Raw genomic sequence first — 24795 nt, 5'->3', positions numbered from 1 at the left:
CTCTTTCTCACGGGGAGGAGGTGCGGAGTGGTTAGCGGCTTTGGCTTTCCCAGCCTCAGGATTGGTTCTTCTCACTTGGCTACTGCCTGATGTTATCTCACCCAGGCCCATTGGCTATAAAAGTGCCTAGAATGCAGAGATCACTATGAATATTCATGAAGTCATTATGAATAATACTACTTTTTAAATGAACAGTCTCCTGGCTATTCGCCCTGGAAATTGAATTCTTCTCCCACACTTTGAGTCACTTGGTGGTGATGACTAGCAGTGGTCAGCAAACTACAGTCCAGAGGCCAAATCTGTTCCACTGTCTATTTTTATATAGCCTGCAAGCTAAGAATGCCTTTTGCACTTTTAAATAATTGAAAAAAAAATCTAAAGAAGAACAATATTTTGTGACATATAAAATTAAATGAAATTCAAATTTCAGAGTTCATAAATACAGTTTTATTGGAACAGAGTTACACGTGCTCTCTTACATATTGCCTATGGCTGATTTCATGCTCAAATGACAGAGTTGAGTACTTGGAATTGAGGCCATAGGCCCCAGGCAGCCTGAAATATTTACCCTCTGGCCCTTTAGGGAAGAAGTTCTGGTCTATACACTTGGGGTTCTTCTAACTACTCCTGATTCCCTCTTGTCTAATAGAGCTAGACTGCAATGCCACACGTCGCCAGCAGGTGAGGCTCTCCTCCACACATCGGCCCTAAACCCTCCCGATTTGAGTTTTGGGTTTTAAAAAATGCATTCACCCATTCGGCAAAGATGGAATGAATGACAACCTTGTGCCACACACAATTTTAAGCTCTAGATTTTGCAGTTATTAGTAAAACAAGCAAAAACCTCTGCTTTCTTGGAGCTGAGGTTCTGCTAAAGGGAGGACTTCATACAAGATGAATAATAATACCCAGTATCTGAAGCAGCTTTAATGGCTGTGGGGAAAAGAAAAAAAAAAAAAGCAAGGCAGGGGATACAGAGGGTCAGGGAAGAAGGGAAGCAACTATTTTAAGTGGGGTGAGGAGAGACTTCATTAACAAGGTAGCATTTGAGTAAAGACTTGAAGGACGTGAGAGAGCAGCAAATCCTGATACAAGAACTTTCAGGAACATAAGCCTATAAGACCATTCCAGGCACAAAAAACAGCAAGCAGGTCCTGCTAGGCGCTGTGTCCATCATATCTGAGGACTAACAAAGCCAAGGAGTAGTAGCGGTTGAAGTAATGGTGGCGAAGGATAGAGAGCAGACCAGATGGGGTCTTACAGGCTCTGCTTGATTACGTGGCTTTTATTCAGAGTGAGAGGGGGGGCCCATGACAGATAAAAGCAGAGAAGTAACATAATCCAATATCTAATTTGTTATTTAATCTGTCAGGAATATTTCACTCCTTTGTATAAATGAAGCATACCTTTCCTCTTACTCTGATTTCTTATGTTTAAAGAAGAGTTAAACTATTTGAGGACAAGTCTAAAAAGTTGATGAAAAGAATAAAAACACATCAGTGAGTGTTTCAACTATTCATTGCTGTGTAACAAATCAACCCAGAGCATAGCGGTTTGAAGGGAACAGTGATTTCTTATTTCCCATGATTCTGTGGGTTGAGAGGGATCTGCTGGGCTAGTCTTCTGCTTTGTTTGGCATCAGCTGAGGTCACCTGTTCAGCTGAACTGGGCTGGAAGGTCTAAGGCTTTGCTCGCATACCTGGAACTTCATTGGTCCTCTGTTTGCCAGCTCAGCATGGTGGTCTCAGGGACGTCAGGGTTTCCAGGACTTCTTTTGTGGATGCTGGACTTCAAGAGGGAAAGCGGGAGCTGCCAGCGTCTTAAAGGCTAGATCCAGAATTGGCACTACATCACTTTTGCTACGTTTTGTTGGTCAAAGCAAGTCAAAAATCCAACCCCGACTCAAGGTTAAGGAGAAAGAGATTCCACCAAGTGAGGGTCACTTAATGGATCGAGCCATCTGTATGTACCTGGAGAGAGGAAATTGATGGTGACCGACTCTGGAGACTGTGAGAGTGGACAAGAAATACTGATTTTTGTCCCTACAGACCCACAAAATTCTTGGGGTCCCCTCCTCTCCTTTAGGCCATTTGTGTGTTCATAATATTCATAAGTTTGATAGGCAGACTGTTACTGAACTGTATATTCTTGAATCATGAGATTCCCTAACTCTAGAAAACCATGTGAGAAGTATCTTGAGCCTTGAGTCTGCAAAGCCTGTGTGCATTCCCCTCCCTGGCTCCACAGCCCAGCTGTCCCGCTGAGCCCCCTTGACATTCCTGGGCCCTGTCACACTCCAACAAGCAGCTGAGCTCATCTCAGAAAATGGGGCAGGCGAAATGACACCCTGCAGAATTTAGGGAATGTCACGAAGCTCTTTCCCCAGAAGAAGCCAAAGCCGCCCAGACTGGCCAAATGTGTGACTCGCCTTGATGCTACTACCCCCATCACCCGAAAAGGACAAGATGTGGAGAACTGGACATTCCAATTACCCCGGGCTTTAAAAACAAAAACTTAGGGTGGAACAAATTAGATTTACAGAAGAGTTACAGAGACAGTATAGAGAGTTCCCATAGACCCTTCACCCAGCTTCCTCCAACATCAACACCTTATATAAGCATGGCTCGCATTTATCAAAACTAAGAAATTAACATTTGTACATTAATGTAACTGCAGACTTATTCAGGTTTCCCCAGTCTTTCCATCAATGTCCATCTTGTAGGATCCCACATTCATTTTGTGGTCGTGTCTCCTTAGTCCCCTCTGGTCTGTGACAGTTTCTTAGTCTTCCTTTGGTTTTTGTGACCTTGACACTTTTAAAAAATAGTAGTCAGGCATTTTTGTAGGATGTCCCTCAATTTGGGGTTGACTGGTGTTTTCTCATAATTAAACTGAGGCTATAGGTTTTGGAAAGATTATTATAGAGATAACGTCACTTTCTCATCACCGCATATTAGGGACATGTGACATCAAGCTGTCTTATTCCTGGCTATGTTAACTTGGATGTTAACTTTTAGTTCAAGTGGTACTTGCCAGATTTCTTCACTGTAAAGTTACTACATCTCCCTTTCATTCTCTATTCCTTAGAGTGGAGCCCACACTCAAGCAGAGGGGAGTGGAGCTTTGGGAGGGAGGAACCTCTGAGCTTTTAAAAATACACAGCACACTAGGGTAGGGTTGCCAGGAGCAGGGAGGGCCCCAGGCCTGCCCACTGACTTGTTGGTGACCTTGGATGAGTCACTCAGTGTCTCTGAGCCGGGATTTCCCTCCCTCTAATGAAATCTAAGATGGCATTCGTGCCCCACAGCTGTCTCCTGGGAGCCTTGGGAAGTTTTGGCTGGTAACACTTCAAGTTGCTGGAGTGTAGATCCGATGGGGGACCAGGGTCCTTGTTAATAACAGCTGAGGTCTTGTTCCTGGTCTGTAAACATTTCCCAATCCTGAAGCCCGTCATCCCCATGACAGGAGTGTCCCCTACAAGTGGTGAGGCCATCACTATTTTTATAAAATGGTCTCATGTTATTAACATGCTAACAAGGGCTTGGCGTAGAAGAAACTACTGCAGGGAAATATTTCTGTAAAGTGAGTAATTCCTCTGAATTAGCCTTTTTGTATAAAGTCATTTTTCGCTTATTGGCATTTCTTAAACCAAGATGCTCCAGGAATTCCTTCCAAAGTACACACAATCTTTGTGCAAATGCTTTTGAACAGACAGAATGTTTTCTACACAGACAGTGATGAACTTACCCTAAATTATCCAATAGAGTGATTATTTCGCATCCTTGGAGGTTGACTCCTTCCGGTGGACAATTGTGGCCAACCTGTATTTCTGACATTTGACACTCGGGAGAACTAAACCCCAAGAGGATTGTTGTTTAGTGATTTTAGCAAAGATGTTATCCACTGGGATTGGATGTCTTCCTTCATGTCTTTAGACATCAGACAGCCCTGCCATATCTGCACAACTCAAGGGCGTCATTTGAGTCGGCCCTGATGTGGGTGGTGCTCCCTGGAGTTCAGCCACATGGCAGCCCTGCCTGCCACCCTGTGGGGAGCACTGATGAACTCACACCCTCAGGGGCCAGTCCTCTGCTAAGCCTAGAGCAGGGCTGGTGTAGCACAGGAATGCCTTTTGGCTAAGACTTTGTTGTTATCTCCAAATTCAGCTCCACAATCACTGAGGTTCCGTGACAAGGTAAAAGAAGATGCTCATCCTGCCTCTTTCCCTTACGGCCATGGCTGGACCACACAGCCCAGGTGACGTGCAGTGATGTACACTGTAAATCCTCTGATTGTCTTGAGGATGGCACAGTTGCCTGGGTGGTGTTGGAAGGGTGTTCAAGTATTTCTTTGTTAAATGTAAACAGTTAAAATAGACAAGAATTTTTATCACTCTTTTGGCCTTTCTTCATTTTATCTACAAAGAGCCTCAAAGCTGGAAGTGAGCCAGCGACTCTCTCATTCTTGGAAAGGCTCAGGCCAAGAAAAGCATCCTCACTGTTCCAGTCCTCGTGCCTGTCATAGCCAACTTTGCTCCGTGGTCTGTCCCTAAATACCTCTAATCCTTCCCTCTGTCATACCTCGCCCCTGAATAAAAGGCTCCCTGCCTTTCTTTCTTTCTTTTTTTTAATGGGGGTACTGCGGATTGAATCCAGGACCTTGTGCATGCTAAGCACAGACTCTACCACTGAGCTATACCCTCCCCTTTCCCCCCTTTTCTTCTCTGTTCATCTAATTCAGTACTTTTCTTCAAAATCCAGTTCAGCTATGTGGGCTTAAGGGGGCCCTTTCTAACTGCTTTGGCTGCCGATTCGCTAGAACAGCTTCTTTGAAGAGGAGGACATGTACCTTCTGATCATGACACGTGTCTTCTGCCGTGTCCTCTCCTGCTAAATGGAGAGCAAGGATGGACATGCGGTGTTTTTGCCAGTCCCGTATCTACTCCTCCTCCTTCCAGTAAAGGATCTGATTTTCCTTTAGGGAGCCAGCTCTCATCTCTCTATTCCTTCCTGTGCCTCCCAGCAACCTGGTCCAGAAGAGCCTGTGTGACCCAGGCCAATTAGCACTTTCCATTTTCCTGATCAGATGTTTGATTCTGGCGCTCTCGGGGTGGTCATATGGAAATAGTCCACCTGGGAGTGGAGCCTAGAAGAAAGCAGGGAAAAGAAAGAGTGACGGAGTCAGAGACAGAGCAGAAACAGAGATGATAGTAATGTTTGAGCCCCTGGATTCAGCTGTACCTGAAGTCAGAATTATTCTTAAGACTTTCCTGATACTTAAGCTTATATTTTCCACGTTGTTTCAGCCAGTTTGTTGTCTGCTGTTTGCAGTATAAAGTTCCTTGTGGGCAGGAATCATATCTTATCTATCTTAATCTTCCACTTATGGCAAATGCAGTGCTTTGTGTACATTTAGTAAGTGCTTCATAGATGGGCATTGCTGATACAGGGGGAAATATGCTAAACCAGCCAATTCAAAGGGGAACGTTTTTTATTTGATGAAAACCAAACAAATCCGAGTAGTTTTTTCACCTCTCACCTGGTGACACAAAGGGCAGGGAGGTAGCCTACACTTTCTTTCCCCACCCTCTACACCTTCTTCTCTGAATTATGGCTTCTTAATTAAGACTGTGGCCTCTGAGTTCAGGTGACCGGTCTTCAAACCCACATCTTGCTGCTTATAAGCTTTGTGTCCTTAGATAAGGTATTTAGTCTTTCTAATCCTCAGTTTCTTCCAGTGTAAAATGGGAAAAGTAATAATTCCTATCTCTTGGGTTGTCGTGATGATTACATGAGCTATGCCTCTTATAAAAAGGGCTGACTTAATATTATGATTATAATTCTTAAAACGCCAACATCTCCTCCCATCTGAACCCTTTAGCCTTCCCCTAGGGGGTACTTTGGGGCCAGGCCATACTGTGAAAAAAGGCGCAGGAAAAGTGTGAGAGTTGGGAGAGAGCTGGCCAGAAGGAAAGGAGGTGGCATCCATGTAATAGAGAAAGCCCTCAGTTCCCAAACCTGCAGCCAGTCTCCCCCAGGAATGAGGACACCACACCCTCAGTCTTTACAGGCCTTTTGCTCCCCTTTACGGCCAGGGCAGTGGCAGACGAGAACACGAGCTCTGGACCAAGACCTATATTTCAAATTTCGGCTCTGGTCCTTCACAGCACTCTGGCCCCTTTGAGCCTCAGTTTCCTCGTGTATGAAATGGGGGTTATATTACCAACTTCAGGAAGGAAATCGCTTAGAATAGTCGGTACTTGAGTCATTATCTAACACAGATGTTTAGAGCCTAGTCGATGCTGCAGACCTTCTGACACATGACAGGGTGTGCAGTACCCACATGCACTCACGGACTTTAGACAGATGAGGAAGAGCGTTATCAGTCAATGAATCCTAATAAAACATGATGAGTAATTTGATAGAGGAAGCACGGGGAACTGCAGAACTTACAATGGGAGGTTCAGCATAGGTTAGGCAGTTAGGAGATGAGTAGAAGAGGAGGAGCGGTTGGACCGAAAAGGAGTAGAGAGTGAAATGGAAAACAAGGAGAGTCATGGAGTGTGGGGCACTATGACCATCTCGCCAACATCCATTCTGTCCCTCAGCCTTGTGCTTTGGATGGGATCCCCTTCATTCCAGCTTCTGGGGTAATTTCAGCTCCTTGTCATAATAATTGGGTGAGATAGCCCAGATTTAAGCCAAATAGCACATGGCATTCCCCTGGCCATAGGTTTGGTTAAAGATGGTCCAATTAGAACAAAGCTAAGATTCTTTCTTACCCTTGGATATGACCTAAACAGCTTTTTTTGTTGGCAGCCATCTTACAACCACCAGGGAAACCAGACTGAGAACAAAGCCTCAACGTAGAGGGAAGAGCTAAGAGAATTACAGAACCAGAGCCCTGATCAAACTGTATCTGAAGCCCACTTACCACTGGTCTTTTGAATGATACAAGAGGCATAAAACAAAACAAAACAAAACAAAACTCCTTTGTTGTTTAAACCAGCTTGAGCTGAGCTTCGTGTTATTTTTAGTGAAATTAGTCTAACCAAAACCCAAAAAATAGTAATTTGAAGAGTAGAGAACCAACATGGCAGTGCCTGATGATATCAATACATCAAGATAAGGGCAAAATGTGTCCATTAGATTAAGCAAGGTGGAGATCATTCTGACGTACTGGTCAGTTTCAGTTTAGTTTCAGTGGTGGGAGCAGGGTGGCAGGAAGAAGCCTATGCAGGCTTCTGCTGGACCTCTGAGTAGCCAGAGGACCCCCTGCAGCCATGAACCCTTGACTGTGCTTTGAGGGACATAAGCAATCCTATTGTCTGGCACCACAGAGAGATCAGATATTCCAAGAGTTTAGACAGTCTGTCCTGTTGTTCCCACAATACATCAAAATATTTCCCCTCAGCCTCCAAATTTTTTAACTATTTGGGTTCTATATTGGCATGTAGGCTTAACTATAGAAAGAACAGGATTTAGAGTAAACTGTATAAGAAGTTTCCTTTATCAAAGCTGATCTGTTGGATTAAGTTTTGACCGTTTTCCTTCTATGGTAGTCAGTTTACTACATCTTAACTCTTTGAGGATGGGAGTCACACATCTCTTGGAAAATTAGATTAAAAACTATAGACCCTCTTCATAGGAGAGAAAGTGCCCCCAAATTCTGTGTACATTTCTAGGGCTTTGTGATTCCTATGAAGCTGGCCTTGTAGATTACATGGGCCATGGCCCAAACACTTGGTCATTTACAAGCACTAGTGAATCAATATTTCCTTAACCGGGGTCTTGTTCCAACGAAAAGAGGATTCCAACCCATCAAACTAGTTCCCGCTTCCTGCCAACAGCTCTTGAAACCCTAGCTTTCTTTTCTAGCCCTCAGGGTCAGGTTTACGGCAGATCAAGGAAGGGTTTACGGCCTTCTTGCCCTGTTCAAACTTACACCAGCCTTGCTTCTCCCTGGATCTCTTCTCCTCTCCCTCTCCTCCCTGGATGCTCCTTCCCCAAGCACCAATCTCCAGCCATGGTCTTGGTTAAAGGTTTGGATTTAGGAGGTGTGTATGGTTACCACTCTCATTCATTCATATCTTTATTCCAAGGTGCCTACCTGCATAACGAGTCCAAGTTTTCAGCCGTCTGCCCGGTCAAGCCCTGGAAACCACACTCAAGGATCAGGTGGTGGTGAAAACATCTGAGTCCTCAAACTAACACATTTTGCCACTAACATGCTCCTTGCCCGTGGCCTCAGTTATTCTCATCGTGGTGACTTGTCAGCATAAAAGAATTCACTTGTCCCAAAGTGTTGGTTTCAACCTGGCTCAGGGGCTCACTGGTGAGGGGTGAAGAAATGTCTAATCTGAGGGCATTTCTTGCTGTCTGGCCCGGAGCAAACTCTTTTGCCCTAATGGTGTCCAATTTTTCCACCTGAGCCAAAGAAAAGGGTCTAAAATGTTTTGTGTTGACCTCTGTTAGCACTCGTAATTATGCCCTGATTGTTTGCATGCCCGACAGTCTTCCTTACTCGCTCCTTGAGGGTGCAGCCATGAATAATTCACCCTCGTGCCTGCAGAGTTCCAACAGATGATAACATTAATAAGAGCGATTGTGGACTGAGCTCTCCCTGCTCTGAGAATGGAGTTAAGCTCTGTCTGTGCTTATCTGCCTCACAAAACTACACAGGACCATCTATTCCTAAACCCACTTAAATTTCTTTAACATTTCATTTCAAAATAAATTCAGACTTACAGAAAAGTTGTAAAAGTAGTATAAAGAATCCCTGTGTCTCCTTCACCCATTTCCCCCCAATGTCGACATCGTACATAACCACAATCAAATAGTCAAAACCAGGAAATTAATGCTAAGACAATACTCCTGACTAACCCACAGACCTTATTCAAAATTCGCCAATTATACCACTACTGGACACTTTCAACATGAAATCCAGGATCTCATGTGCATTTGGTGGTCGTGTCTCTGGTTTCCTTTCCTCTGAGACAGATCCTCATTCTTTCTTTGTCTTTTATGTCCGTAACACTTTTTGAAGAATATTGAAGAGTAGTTACTCACAGAATACCCTTCTATTTGGATTGATTGGATGTTTCAAGATTAGAACCAGATTACACATTAGGGGGCAAGAACACCACATCATAACAGGTGGTTCATGATGTCAATATATCTCAGGACTGAGAATATTAACTATGGTCACTTGGCAAGATGGTGTCTGCCAGTTTTCTCTACACTAAAGCTACTATTTTTCCCTTTGTAATTAATAAATATCCTGTAGGGAAATATTTTGAGACTATATAAATATCTTGTTTTTCAGTCATACTTTGGCCCACTAATTTTAGCATCTCTTGATGGTCCTTGCTTGAGAACAATTACCCCTGTGATGTTTGCCAAATACTGAGTCTCCATTTCCACATTCGCTTCTGCACTGATAATTAGAATTCCGCCGTAAAAAAAGATCTTTCCTCTTCTTTTTTTTTTATTATTTAATTATTCATTTATACCAGGAGGGACTCATAGAATACTAACCTCATTTTTCAGGTGAGAAAACAGACTGAGAGCTATTAGATAAGGTGCCCAGAGCCACCAAACTGGGATGAAGAAGAACCAGCATTTAGTCTAGGCCTACCTGAGTCCTTAACTGATCATTCTTTTTCCTGACAAGGTGAGACTTATAACTAGCATAGTTACTTTTTGCTTTGATTACCAAGAAGTTTAAATGTAAAACCACCTTTAGTATTATTGCCGGTACTTACAACGTGCAAACCTTGCCTCTGACATCCTATTTCTCTCTCACTCCCCTGTCTTTATGTTTTATTCTGATGACCGTTTCTGGGTGGTGTGGTGTTTGGTGTGGTTTGGTAAATCACCTTAATTTCCTTTTCGGGGATTCAATTAGTAATAAATAAACACATCTCTGAGGCTAGAATATAATTGGATTTTTATTATTGTTTGAAGTAAATCCATTTGATTGCTGAAAGACTATTTCCTGATTATAGTGTCCACAGTGTGGTCCTTGAGATTTGTCCAAGTGGACAAATTCGCAAACTATGCAAAATATACACTTTCTCTCTGTGCCTCCCATAAATGGGGGTGTCCAGATAGGGTTCTCAGTGGACATAACTATGACAAGTGCAAGGACATAACCATGACAGGTAGAAGTGCTGAACGCCCAAAGCTGATACATAGCGCAGCCAGTTTTAATGATGCCCTGTGCATCTTTAAGATGAAACTCCAAATAGCTTACTCTAGGGCATTGTTTGAAGATTAAAGAGGCTGAGGGAGCAAGCGGTGAGCTCTCTAAGACTGCAAGTATTCGAGCAGAGGCTTCCAGAAGACAAAATACAAGGGTGGTCGCAGGGCAGGCCAGGGTCACTTGGGAGATGTGGATGGTAGACCTCTCTGCTTTGCTTCCCAGGTTCCATTTTCTCTCCTTTTGGAAAGCGTGTTTAAAGTGCCTTTGAAAATGCGTCCCTCCTCCACTCTCAGCTGTGTGGTTAAGGTAAGCTGAATCCACCCCCAGCTCCAGGGGTCTGAGCCCATAAGCCTAACCCACCTCCGGCCATAATGACTGGTTCAGGTATGGGAGGTAACGAATTCAGAGCCGGAGATATGATAGCCAGTTCCTGGGGCCTTCTAAGAGAAAGAAGCTCATCTCCTCCCTGGAACTTTACGGAAGAGATGCTCTCACTCCTTGCAGCGGTGGAGTGAGAGGGTGTGAGGTAAGGAAGCACAGCAGCCATCTTGGGGTCCTGAGATGGAGTCTGCCTGAGAAGGGGATGAAACCAGAGAACTGAAGCTGAGAAATGGAAATAGGTTGGAGCTGGGTCTCTAGCTCCCTCAGAAGCCGGATTATTTCCTATTACAGGAAACAGTGAACTGCCATTTTTAAAATAAAAACAGTTTGGGTACGGGGTGGGGTCGGGGTAGAGCTCAGTGGTAGAGTGCGTGCTTAGCATGCACGAGGTCCTGGGTTCAATCCCCAGTACCTCCATTTAAAAATTTTTTTTAAATAAATAAACAAATTACCTCCCCCCTCCACACACACAAATAAAATAAAATAAAACAGCTTGGGTAGGGTTTTCTATCATTTGCAAGTGAAAGAATCATAAATGGTAAAACCAGAGGGATTCAAAGTCTGATTTAGCTTCAGGATCATTGGGGGAGTTTATTCAGCACACAGATGCTGAGGGATTCTGAGTGTTTAATAAACACCCCCAGTGATTCCTAAGCACCCAAGCCTGGGAATCAAGGGTCCCTGCTCACAAGCACTAGGACTGGCCAGTAGGAAGTCCTCAGGGTGTCCCTTCTGCTTCCTCCCCTCCCACCTCCCCTTTGCCAGGTGAGAGGCTCCCAGGGAGGCACCTGGTCCCAGGGCCCCAGCTTCAGTGCTTTCTATTCTTATGTAAAATTGCTTGTGTTCTTCTAGTTAGTGGCAGATCTGCCTGTTTGATGTTAATGAGTTTGTGAAGCCAACAAAAACATAAAAGATGAGGCTCTTCCAAGGAGAGAAAATAGAAAATAAAGTGCCATCCAAAATGGGATGGGTTTGAAATCCACCTTGAATCTCACCAGCCCCTTTCTCTGTTTTCCTGACTGAGTCCCTTTCATCCAACTGAAGAAATCAAGATAAAATGCCATCCTGGTGAATATCCTGCAAAACCAAACCAATCTGATTCACCTGGACAAAGAAAATGAAAATATTTGGCTGATCAAAGCGGGCACAGCTCCCCCTCAAACTCCTCCCACCATTAGGCTTCTTGTAGACAAGAGACACAAATTTCTCACACCTCAGTGATACTCCCTCCCATACTCGTTTCCAAATAGCCGCTTACATCCTGGTGCAAAAATCTTAGCTGCCTCCTAATCACCCACTTTAGGACATGGATGTTCTGATCTGATATTATTAAATGGAAAGTGGCCGCTTTCTAATCTAGAGAGAAGCAGGGGCATTTTTAACAGCTAGAATCAAAGGCCTGGTCTCTTCTGTTCCTAATTATCAATAGTGTTTTATAATCTTATTAATATTGATACCCAGTATACTGAAGATCTGTTAAGGCATAATGTATGTGGAAGATAATTAACAAGATCCGAGTCAGATCAATCGCCTATTTGACAGCCAACGGTGTGTGGCTTATAAATTATACATATTCTAGGTATTGCTCAAAATGTTTAAAGTTTCAGTCCAACCCTTCCAATCCGGCACTGGGGGAAGGCGTGAACCTAAAGGTACCGTCCCCTGCCTATTGGAGCCTTCTCAGCACACGCCGGACTCACTCGCTCTTAAAAATCAAAGGGTTCCGTTAACCGCCAGGATCCACACACAGCATAAAAATACACTTTCTCCTTGTAAAGTGCAGGAAAACAAAAGGTGAAATCTTGTAAGAAAAGAGATGATTAATAAAAGGAAGGTAATTTGCCTTTTGATTTTTGAAAGATGGTAGCAGTTAGACGTTTCCAATGGCAGAGCTGAGCTTTCCTGCTGGCGCTAGTCGGTAACAGGGTGAGACACTTGGTTGCGGGAAATACAATGACTAATTCCAACTAATGTGTGTTTGGGTAGGTTTAAGAGCTTAAAATCTCCTGGTCAAATAGAGTGCGTGTGCATGTATGTGCATGTGTATACATGTACACGCACATATGTGAGGGCAGTGGGCGTATTTTTTTTTCTCAGACAGCATCTCTTTAGGGACAACCCTCCCTGCCCTGTACTATAATAATCACATTTAGACCACAAGGTTCAGATGGGGCTGACCCTACCCTTGTCCTAGATGCAGGCACATGACTCAAACTGGCCAATCAGAGCCCTTCTTGTGATTTATTTTTCAGAGCCTTTAGAAAAGACAGCACCATTTCTCACCAGGGTTTTAAGCAATCCTCATACCATTGGTGGTCACTTTGCCATGAGGTGGAAAGAGTCTGCCTGAGAAGAGGCAATCCAGAGGACAGTACAACCAAGCCAGGAAGAGAACTGAGTCCTGCTGACATCACTTGAACCCCTGGATCCAGCTGGACCTGAAGTTCACACTTAGGCTTCCAGTTACCTGAACCAATCATGAATTCTCTTTTTCTTGCTTAAGGCAATGTGAATTGGATTCTAACTGAAGAAATTCTAGCTAACAGGAGAGATTAAGGCAGGATTTTTGGCCCCTCTTTTTCTCTTCTCCACAATACAGATGAGAAAGCTAAGCAAGACATTTGAGTTCAGGTGCCGGACTTAAGGATGAAATACAGAAAAAGAGGGTGCAGCAAGTTTATCAAGACAATGGAGTGGCGATGAGGAAACTGATCTGGTGCTGAACCTGGCAGAATCTCCTAACATCCATCCCATTTAACTGGGGGGACTGCAGCCATCTACTGCAGATTTTGCAGCCCCCATCAGAAGGAAGTCAGGGTCCCAGAAAGCCCCCAAATCGATCAGTGCCCTGGCCTGGGCTAAGGGAAGTCACAATTCTAAAGAGAAAGCTCCAGGAGTCTAAACACTCCTTGGGATTTGTAATGGGCCGTTGTGAGGATGTTGAGTGATACCCACACTCTGTGGAATTATATTCAGAGAGGAAGACCGTGCTGCTATAGTGAAGCCTCATCTTATTTTCTGACCAGGTTCTAAGACCAGTGTTAAAGTCAAAGTCACTGAAGGAGTAGAGTGGGACTGCAGCTAGCCTTGGCATAAGTAAGAAACTTAGAACGTAGTAAAATTAGAAAAAGGTAAACAAATTAGGAAAAGGTGCCTCCTCTGGACAGAAGAATCTGAAGCAGAGTACAAGGCTTGGAATGAGAAGCTCAAGCAGGGTTTTAGCTCTCATTTACCCCATTTGCTGACACCTTGTGCAGTGCACAAACCGAACAACAGTACATGGCAGCCCCAGATACAGACTCCTCACCCAGCCTCCCCTGATTGACTGATCCATTGGCTACCATTCTTGCCTTCTATAAAACACCTCTGGGTATGTGTGCCTGTGGGCCTCTGAGTGCTCAGGGTTAGTAGGCTCCTCTCTAGTGTGCCCAGGCTCTCCTGCTTCCTTGGCTGAGTTGGATGCTTACTGTGAGTTCACCAGGTTTGTACTCAAATCTGTTTATGCTACTACATTGCAATTATTCAACTCAATTAAAAAGTATGGTGACCAGGGGAAGGGTATAGCTCAGTGGCAAAGTGCATGCCTAGCATGCATGAGGTCCTGGGTTCAGTCCCCAGTACCTCCATTAAGGATAAATGAATAAAAACCTAACTACCTCCCCCAAAATAAAAAAATTAACTTAAAACATTTTTAAGAAAGGCGTGGTGACCAATGAAATGAGACTAAGTAAAGAAAGCATTGTGGTTTCTATGAGAACTAATGAATGCTTTGGAAAGAAAAAAGTAAGTTGCTAAAAAAAAAAGTTCTTAAAATCAGGGAATCTTTTGGGGGTGATGGAAATGCATTGTTTCATACAGCTGTGTAGAACTGTATGCAACTGTTAAAACTCATTGAGTTATATACTGTAACTAGATGCAGTTTATTACATGTAAATTATTCGTCTATAAAAATGATAAGAAAAAATATAAAAAGCAGGTGAGACAAAATCAAAGACTGAGAAAATTAAAACATAAAAATCCTTAAAGAGTCTTGCATTCTGATTGTTCCGCAAGTGCCTTTAAAATCTCACTTCACTTGGAGAAAACTGCAACTGGAAACCAAAGACGATGTGCAGTGGGCTTAGGCAGGACAGAGAAGCTGGGACTGCAAAGAGCAGAGCCAACCCCCAAGGAAAGCCTTGGTCCTACATCAAAAGATTGGTGGAGAAAATGTACCTTTATCACGTTTAATTTTTTTTTTAAGTGTTCAGTGTATAAAGATTCCTCACTTGAGCTAACTTTTTTGTGATGAACTGCCAACTTCTGCCCAGATTCCACCACGCAGCCAGGCTTCCACAGTCGTCTTCGTCACCCTGAGAATCCGTGAAGTCCTTCTGAGAGAGCGTGGTAGTGCTGTATGTCAGTAAGTCTATTGAATCTGTCCAGGCAGTGCAATCCATCTTCCCTCCTTTCTTCCAGAAGGAAGGCCGCCATGTCTTCAGATGAGCGTGCATGTAAGGGCCATGTTGCACAAAATCCTGGCTCCCACCCTCTCCGGACTGAGACACTGACACTCTGGGTGACCTCTGACCGAGGGAGCACAGGCTCACCCAGGGAAATGCAATCAGCTCCACCATTTGAGTTGCTCCCTCTCTCTCTCCATATGTGTGCTGCTGAATCCTTATAATTTAAATATTTCTATAATTGGAGTCCACCACACCGCCACTTATGTATAGCAGCTCATTCTTTGTTATTTCCACCAACTCCTAAGCTGCGTGGTTGATGGGCTCTCCCACTTAGAATCATTGAGCATTAACAATGGGAGTGTTGGTCAGTGAAATTATCATTCTCAGATCGTCTCTCCCCTCGCTCCCTCCTTTCTATAGAATTATAACCCTCCTCCCACGGTTTCACAGGGACACCTACTTCTCTGCTCCTTAACTTTGGGCTGAGGCATTGATTTGGCCAATGCAGACATGCCATGAGTAGGATATAAATGTGCTTATGCATTTGGCTTGTCATCTTTTGTTCCTTCCATATGCTATGAAAAGAACATGCCCTATGAAATCAGGGGTCCAAGGACGATGAGGGAAACATGGGGCAAACCTAGGTCTAAGTCTACCAATAGCTTAAAGCAGAGCTGCCTTGGCTAGCTCATAGAGCCATGAGGTAGAAATACATGCATTTGTTGCTGTAAGCCACAGAGACATAAGAGCTATTTGTTACGTGGCAGAGCTGAGTAAAAACCTTACTAATACAGCTTTTAGTGCAACTCACTGGTTTTACAGATGAAATCATTTACTATTGCTGTGATAACGCTAGACTGTTTTTGGTCTCAGTTCTTTCATTTGTAACAGGTAAATACAATACCTGATGTCTTACCTGTCTTGCCCAGTTCTCAAGGATGTAACAAAAATAAAATGATGGCTGTGAAGGTTCGTCCAGTGTCATAATCACAACAATGCTGCCATGAAACCAAAACCGTTAATGGCTCCCCATCACCTACAGAATCAAGCAGCACTGATTGATCGTGGCACACAGGTCCCCATGTCCCTTCCTACATGCCATGACCACCTCACTTCTCCCCATTTCCACACACCATGTTGCCACCACTTGAATTGTTTGCTGCTCCCCAAACTGTCTCTGATCCTTCTCCCCTCCATGCCTTTTCTCCTGTCTGGTCCCTTCCCTTGGAATGCCTTTTCCTGCCATCGCAGCTTTTAGAAACCTTCACTGTGAAACTCAAATATCATGTTCTCCAAATGGTTTATCCAATCCCTTTAGCTAAAATTAAGTCGTATTTCCTTCCAGACAACGCGTTTTCCTTATATTTCAGGTATTGGGCCCAAGTCTATCACCTACACTGAATGAGAATGAGCTTCTTGAGGATAATTTTTAATTTTCATCTCCCACAGACCCTAGCCTGTGAAGTATTGTATATATCCTTGACGTTTATCAATGATGAGATGAGGGACCTTACCCCAGCTCCAGAAAGCAGTTACCCTCGCAGACTGGTGGTATATTTCTGCCATATTCTAGCATTCTCCACAGTCAGTAAAGAATGGCCCTGACACAGCCATAAATGACGACCCAAGTAGCTACCACGCATTGAGCCCTTCTTCCCGGGGCAGGATCTGCTCCAAGCACTCTGCACATGTTGTCTTATTTAAATCTCCCATTGCCTCATTGAACGTGGTAGAGATTGCTCTGCTCTGTCCCTTTCCTCCTGGGTGCCCAGCTAGACCACATTTCCCAGATTCCCTGGCGATTAGGTGTAACCAAATGACTGGGTTCTGCCCAGTGGAAAGTAGGGGGGAGGTAGCATGTGCACTTCCAGACCAGGCTCATAAAACCCTCCCCTGCAAAGCTCCCTCTTCTCTTCTGACAGTAGATAGAGCAGATCCAGCCAATGTCTTTGAAGCTTGGAGGATGGTGAAGCTGCAAAATGAGAAGAGTTTGAGTTTATAAATCATGCTCCAGGTGGGAGGCCACCTGCTGAATACAGTCGTCCCTTGGTTTGGTTCCAGGACCCCTATAGATACCAAAATCCCTCGGATGCTCAAGCCCCTTATATAAAATGGTGTAGTATTTGTATGTAACTCATGCATATCCTCCTTAAATCATCTCCAGATTACCTTACTACCTAATACAATGTAAATGCTATGTACGTAGTTACACGCGCAAGCCAAATTCGAGTTTTGCTTTGGGGAACTTTCTGGAATTTTGGGGAGGAATATTTTTGATCCACGGTTGAATCTGCAGATGCGGAACCCAGGGATACACAGGGCCAACGATAATCCTGTATTGGATTGTGATATGATTATGAAATAAATGTCTATTCTGTTAAGCCTTTGAGATTTGAGGATTCCTACGTGTGCTGTTACCTGAGGAAACTTAAGTTTGGATTAAGTGATTTAAGGCAGGTTGCATAAAAGTTGGGGCTAGGATTTTAACTCAAACTTAGCCATCTCCAAGTCCTGTGATTCTAACTATTATGCTATACTACCTCTCAGCTAAGGGAAAAAACAAACAAACAAACAAATGAAAACAAACCTCCCACTGGTGTAAAATCAGGGTTTTCTAGACCATGCCCACCCCCTCGGCTCTGAGATGCTGTACGAGCAGAGTTCCCACGGGGTGCTTTTGTGAAATTACAGAGTTGGTGCCTACTCTGAGGGAAAGAGGGAGCAGAGGGAAACAGGTAGGCCAGGCCCTCTGCATACAGTTATCTCGTTTAATCTTCACAATAACCCCCGGAAGGTATTGCTACCCATGGGCTCAGAGAAGCTAAGCGGCTTCTTCAAGGTTCCGGAGCTAATGGAACATAGCATAACTGCGGTTCAAACCCGAGTCCACCTGATTCCAAATCTAGTACTTGTCTTTCTTCACCACCCAAAGGTAATATCATTTCATGGTCTATTTCGTCCCTTTCTCCATCCGTCCATTCATTCACCCATCCATCTATCCAGTCAGTGTTTGTTGGGTACCTCCTGTGGGCCAGGCACACTGCTGGTCTCTAGGGACGAAGGCCAGGTCTAGGTGAGCCCACAAGGGCACCTAAGGCTCTCGGTTGAAAGAAGCACTTACTCTCAGGTGCTCATCCTGCATTCCCAGGACCGTGACATTTTTTAAAATTTAGATTTCCTCCTTAAATTTGGTGCCTTAGGGACCTGACCTGGTTGACCTCACCCTAGTCCCAGCCCTGACAGAGGAGTGAGAAAAACCAGACGTGAACTCTGTCCTTGGAGGGTTTACAGCTTAGAGAAGACAGACAAACTACCAACATCCCAGTTACTATTGCAAATCACCCTAACCATAGTCCTACTGTAAAACCACATCACTTTATTATGCTCATGGTCTGTGGCCAAGGATTCAGACAGGCACAGAGGAGATGCTTTGTCTCTGTTCCACAGCGTTTGGAGATTCACCTGGAAGATTGGCAGTTTAGGAGTGACTAGAACAGGTAGGGTCTGGAAGCATCTGGACTGTGGTCACTCACAGCTCTGGCATCTCGCTGTGATGAGTTGAAGGTTAGGACAAGCTGGGTCTGTGTGGACCAGAGTACTGCATATGGCTTCCCGTAAGGCCTGGGCTTCTGGCCAAAGTGGTCACTATCCTGCCCAGACTCATGAGGAGGGGACGGGGCCCCATCTCCCAAAGGAAGGACTATCAAAGTACTGGTGGCCATTTTAAAAACCATCACAATGACCAAAATGAATGAATAATTCTTCTATAGAGGAAGGAAGCATTATTCTATGAAAATGAGTAACAGAGGATTCTTGTGTGGGGAATGGATTGGTAACAACAAATATACCTCATTCATTCATTCATTCATTCATTCAACTAGCCAACATGTATTGAGCACCCATAAGGCACCCGGCTGGCAGCAGGTCACAGGGAGGAAGGGTCCTCCTGGGAGGGGAGGACAGTGCAGCTCCTGCTTTGTGTGGCTTGTTAACTGGCCGTACAGGTGGTGCTCACATATCCCACAGAATTGGTTCAGATTCACATGTCAGATCGTGTCCTGAGCCCCTCACAAGTGCTTGCCCTGGGGAAAAAGTTGAGGGTGACACAGAAGGTGTCACCCTTGACCTTGGAGAACTTGTCGTTTGTGCTGTTACCAGAAGCAGCACCATTATTATTCGCAGGAACCTGGATGTCCTTAACCCTCCCTAGTGTTTGTAAAGGGATTATGGGCTCCAAAGCTCTTTCACACTCTTTACCTCACCTCAAACCTACCAGGCAGGAGAACAAGCCCCTATCCCCAACCATGCTCCCATTTCACAGATGAGAAAACTGAGCTCAGCAGGGTTAAATCTCAGGTGTGCCCCAAATCAGACAGCTAACGATGGCAGCTTTGCATGACATGTGTCTGAAGAGTTGTTCAAAATTCTCAAGTCCCTTTTCTCCCAAGTCCATGTCTTTTTCCTTGCCATCCCTCCGTCTTTATTTGCCTTCAGGGCCAACTACTTAGAAATAAGTGAATAAAGTAATTGCACACCTGCATGCCAGGCATCTCGTAGAGAACTCAGCCTGTACCAGCTCATGTCATCCTCGAATACTCTAGGACAGAGGTAGACCTACTTTCATCTCCACCTTGCAGATGGGGGAGATCAGGAAGGCAGAGCGACTTTCTCAAGGTCACCCCGGGAGTAAGGAAGCTGCAGAGAGGAAACTCGAGCCCCCATCAGTCTGCCTTGAAGCCAGTTGCGGCACCTCTGGGCTGGGAACGGCTGCACCTCCTCCATCCTCAGCTCCTGTGGTGGGAGCCCTGTCTCCAAAGCGCTGGGCTAAGGAGGATGTTCAGTGACCCAGACTAGGGTGCTCCGCCCTGGCCTGTGACTGGGTGAATATTCACTAGTCTTGCCAGCTTGGAGGAAGGGGCCTCGCTGATATCATCAATTATGCATGGCCCTGGGCTAAGACCAGTGCCCCGGGAATTCAAGAGAGGAGATGCTTGCACTGGGAGAGCGGCAGGGCAGTGGCATGGGGGTCACTCGCCTCTCGCTTAACTCTTTCCCTGCCTCAGCCCTGGTGACAAGAGCTGAGGCCCAGAGTTCTGTGTTGTGTGTCTCTGCCAAGGTTTGTGTTAGGCAAGCAACAGCTGGATGTCCCAACACTTCGGCCAGGCCAGCTAGCCCTCATTCATTTCAGGCCTCATTAGTGCCCGCAGCTCGGATTTACACAGATGTAAATCAGGTCATTAGCACCTCATTGCTTGGCAAGGAGGTGTGGCCAAAAGGGAATTTACGGATGGAATTGAAGGGGGTTGGGGGGATGGAGCAAACTTTGAGCCCAACTTTAATGTTTAACCTCTCTGACAATAGTGTCGCAAGCCTTCCCCACCAATATCTCAGGCAATTTCTTGGGTGAAACAGTCGATAAATGCAAGTAGACAACAGATGGGGCTGGGTGGGAGGAAACGGACTGCTGAATTATACATCAGATGCAGGGGTAGCTAGCCTGGACCAATAGGAAGCCTCTTCTGCAGAGAAAGGCTTTCACAGGCCCTCAGTTCTCTTCCTGACCACACTTCACCCTTCCTTTGTCTGGGAAGAGAAGCCCCGGATCCTCTTAACACAGTGTTAAATCCTAGTGAGAGGGGAGAAATGGAAGGGAAGATAATTTGGGGAAGGGGGGTGGTTTGTGGGGAAGGTAGGGAGAGAGAGATCCATTTCTGGTAAATTATTAACAACAAAAAATTTCTCTCTCAAAAAAAAAAAAGTGCCCAACAGAACTTTCAAGTTCTCTAATATGAAAAGTCAAAAGTTTAACTGGGTGCCAGGGTGCTGATGCCAAGACCGGGTTCTGGCCAAGGCATGCTGGCCATGCATGAGCTGTCACCCCAGCACTGCCCTTCCCCTTCCTGAGAAGACAGTGGTGGCTCATGACAGGAGGCGGAGGCCTGGAGCCCTCCCTCTGGAGTCCTAGGCAAGAAGGCAGGATTCAGGCCCCTCTCATCTTGGGGGCTGAGGGTCCCTACACAGGACTTCACAAAACGCCAAGTGTGTTCTAAGGCTGGTCTCAAGTCAAGATGTGGGAAGCATCCATTTTGGAGTCAAAACTGGATTTCCATTCTGGCATGGTCATTACCTGCTGTGCAACCTTTCACAAGTTACTTAACCTCTCTGAGCCAGTTTACTTAGCTATAGAGTGAAGTCAACAAACTGCTTTAACAGAGTGAATGCCAGGATTGGACACAGGCTATCTCAGGGGTGGGCAAACTATGGTCAGTGGGCCGAATCTAGCGGCCACCTGTTTTTTTTTTTTTTTTTAAGGTACAATTTTACTGGAAAACAACCATGTTCATTTAATTACTTACTGTCAATGGCTGCTTTTGTGCTACAACAGTGGAACTGAGACTAAACGGCCCCCCTCAAAGCCTAAAATCTCCAGCCTTTAGTAGAAAGTTTGGCCTGCCCCTGGGATATGTAAAGGACACACCTGGTGCTTCATAAAAGTGTGACCTGTGGTGGAGGTGGTGGTGAATTTCATTACTATCACCCCAGGGCAGTTAGGGCCTGGTCCTTCATTTTCAGAAGTGGGGGGCTTACTTCCCGCTCATAGCCCCTGCCGTCCACTCACTCTGCATGCAGGTAATTACACTGGGGATGGGGCCTTTCCTGAGCTGCTGAGCATGCAGCATGTGCTAACGACAGCATCTCTCACCCCAGTGAGGACCAGGAGAGCCTTTAGAGGAGGCCCCCAATTCACGTGGCAGATGGCCACCCTGGAGCCCAGGAAGAGGTCCCGAAGCAGGTGAGATCCGCACAGGCGCAGAAGGCAGGCTGTGTTCTCAGGATCTCCATCCTGAACTCTCTTTGGAGCCAGTGTCTGCCTGGGGACAGTGAAGTGAGGAAAGAAAGGAGTCAGCCCACTCTTCTGGACGATCACTGGAGCCCAGCTGTAGCCCAGTTGTGGAAGAACAGTGCAGCCCCTTCCCCCCAAAAGGAGCAGGGCCCATCAGGGCCAGCTCCACACACTTCACTCCCGCCTTCTGGAGCCCAGCACCCAGGGAGCGAATGCAGCAAATCCTCGCCAAGTAAACTGAAGAGGAAGGCTGAAGCGGGCCGACTGAGAGAGCCCCTCCAGGTGAACACTGCTGGGTGGGTAAGACCTCCTTCCCTCTGCACAGTTTGCCCATCTCCCCAGGCGTCTCGTCTAACTCTCCCGGCACGGCTGGAGGGAAGCACTGTCTCTGCTTTACACTCGAGGAAACTGAGGCTGGCGCCGTTGAGACAAACCGTCTGTTCTAGGGGCCCAGTCAGCAGGATTCCAGCGGAAGCCCTCAAAGGCCTGTGGGCGGCCTTTCTTCCTTTCCGCTCGCTCTACGTGACGTATCTGCACTGGCCTGAATGGCGCGAATCATTCTCTCAGAGTAGCAACAGGAACTTGAAAAGCAGCCTGTCCAGCCCTGCCCACAGATACCTCCAGCCTGCTCCCCAGGCCCGTCTGGCCTCCTGCTGGCCTCTCCCTGCAGGCCCTGCCTGGAAGAACTGCACAGCACAGCTGATTGCCCACGGAGAGCTTCCTGCCAGGAGCCTGCGAGTGGTACTTACACACCAGTTGCAAGTTTGCAAGACCCACACACTCGCCCCGTTATACCAGCCACAGGTGCCAAGTCCATGGACCCTACACAGCGGCCCTGGCACCATGTATGAAGCATCTGCCGTGTTCTAGTGTTACGCGAAGGGCCTTACGTGCACTGGTACAGCAGTTCTCAAAGTCCCTGGGCCCTTTCAGGGTGTCTGCGAGGTCAAAACAATGTCATAATATGTTCATAAAACTACTAAGGCATTCCTTGTTTTTTTCACTCTCATTCTTTCATAAGTATATAATAGAATTTTCCAGAAGCTACATGATGTCATCACTCTGGCTGCCGATGGAACGTGCTTTCTAGAATTTTCTGAAGTGAAGTCATTGGGGTGCTCAGTAATTTTTAAGATTGTAAAGGGGTCCTGAGATCACAAGATTTGAAAAATCACTGTACTATTTTCCTCTTTTTTTCCAACTCTCACAATATCCCTATGAGGTCGGTACTGTCATCTCTAGTTCACAGACGGGGAAATAAACTGAAGGAGGTAGAGCAACCCATCCAAGATCATGTAGTTAGGAAGCAGCTGAGCTGGGATTGCAAGCTGGTTCTGTCTGGGGCCAACAGCAAGGTCCTCTCTCCAGCTCTCCAAAGTAGACCACCTTGGAGGTAGGGATCATGACCTGGGGTCGCCCAAAGTGGTTTACTTGACTGCTTCCTTCTCTTCTGAGAATTCAGGAAATGCCAGACTCATTGGCCCTGTTTTCTGCTCATTTAAACAAGACAGGGGGAGGGACCCCTGGGGTGAACCCTGATGTCCTTTTCAGATGGGCCACCCCAGACCCAGACCTCAAGGTGCCTACTGTGAGGATAGGTGAGGGCAGATGACAGACGGGCCATCCAGGACGGAGCCAGGAGGTCGTGGTACCCCTCCACATCTGCCCTCTGCCTTCCTTCAACTTCAGTTTTCCCCTTTTTTATTTGGATACAGAGTCAGATTTTATCCAATGTCTTTGCCAACAAGAAATTACTTTTTAAAAAACTGAAACAAAACAAAACCTTTTCAGTCTTTTGAAAGGTTGGCCCAGCCTTCCTTTCCCCCAGTCCTCTTGCTGCTAAGGGCTGTCCCCAGCAGCCTAGGCCAGGACTGGGCTTTGTTCCTGGTGTGAGTGACAGGAGGGTGACACCTGCTCATCTTTTAAACAAACAGCACCATTTGAAATGGCAAAGGCGTTGGCGTTGGCGAAGGAGCCCCAAGAAACAGAACCCTGACTTTTGTTGGGTTTTTTCTTGGTGTGTGTGTATGTTGCGTTTTGTTTTGTTTTGGTTATTTTGTTATTCTGCATGCTTCAAAAGAGGCTTAGGTGGCCCTGGGAAGGCCTGTATTCTTGGCACCTTCCCTTCCCATGGGGCTTTTGTGGACTTGCTTCTTGTGTTGGTCTTGTTGTTCTAACTCAGAGATTTGGGCTGTAAAATAAAGAGGTGGAATTTTTTTTAAAGGAAACGAACGTGGCCAGAATGAAGGTGCTCTGAACAGCTAAATTACACCTGCAAACGTACATTCTCGGTAGCCCTTGGGAACTGTATCCTCTTTCTCAGCCAATGAGCCCCACCCACCAAGGCAAATTAGCTTGGGACCCGTCTTTGAGCCCCACTCTTCCTCACTGGCTGAGCCATTCCACCTCTGAGGTCTGTGGATTCTGTCTCCTTAACCAGTCTGCAGTGTTTGGTGTCACAGGAGTAAAATTAGTTGGGCATTTTGGAATAGGTCTGAGTTTGAATCCCAGTGTGCCTCCTTTAACTTCCAGCGTGACCTTGGGCAAGCATGTCCCATACTGCCCTGGCTCCCTGTCCACTTTAGCAGCTGACAGTCCCCTCCCTCAAGTGCCGAGGGTCTCTCTCTGCTTGGTGACCGGAGGGCTTTTCCTGGTACCCAGGGAGCTCGCCCAGCCCTGGAGCAGAGTAACCGGACTGCTCTGGATTTAACCCCTCCAGAGAAGGCATCCACCAAAGAGGGACCGTGGCTGGTAAATAAACATCTCAGCTTCCTTGTGTCTTTGGGGGGGATGGAATGATACTGGGCCCATGATTGCTCAGACGGTCCCCAGAAGGATTAAGCCCCAGTTGCCCATAGCAATGCCTGTCCCTTCCCCAGTCCCTCACCGATGCTTCCTGGGGTCACCTCCCCAGTAAACTAA

Source organism: Camelus ferus, chromosome 11 (assembly GCF_009834535.1).
Source record: "Camelus ferus isolate YT-003-E chromosome 11, BCGSAC_Cfer_1.0, whole genome shotgun sequence".
NCBI classification, from domain to species: Eukaryota; Metazoa; Chordata; class Mammalia; order Artiodactyla; family Camelidae; genus Camelus; species Camelus ferus.
Note: the sequence above shows the minus strand (reverse complement) of the source record.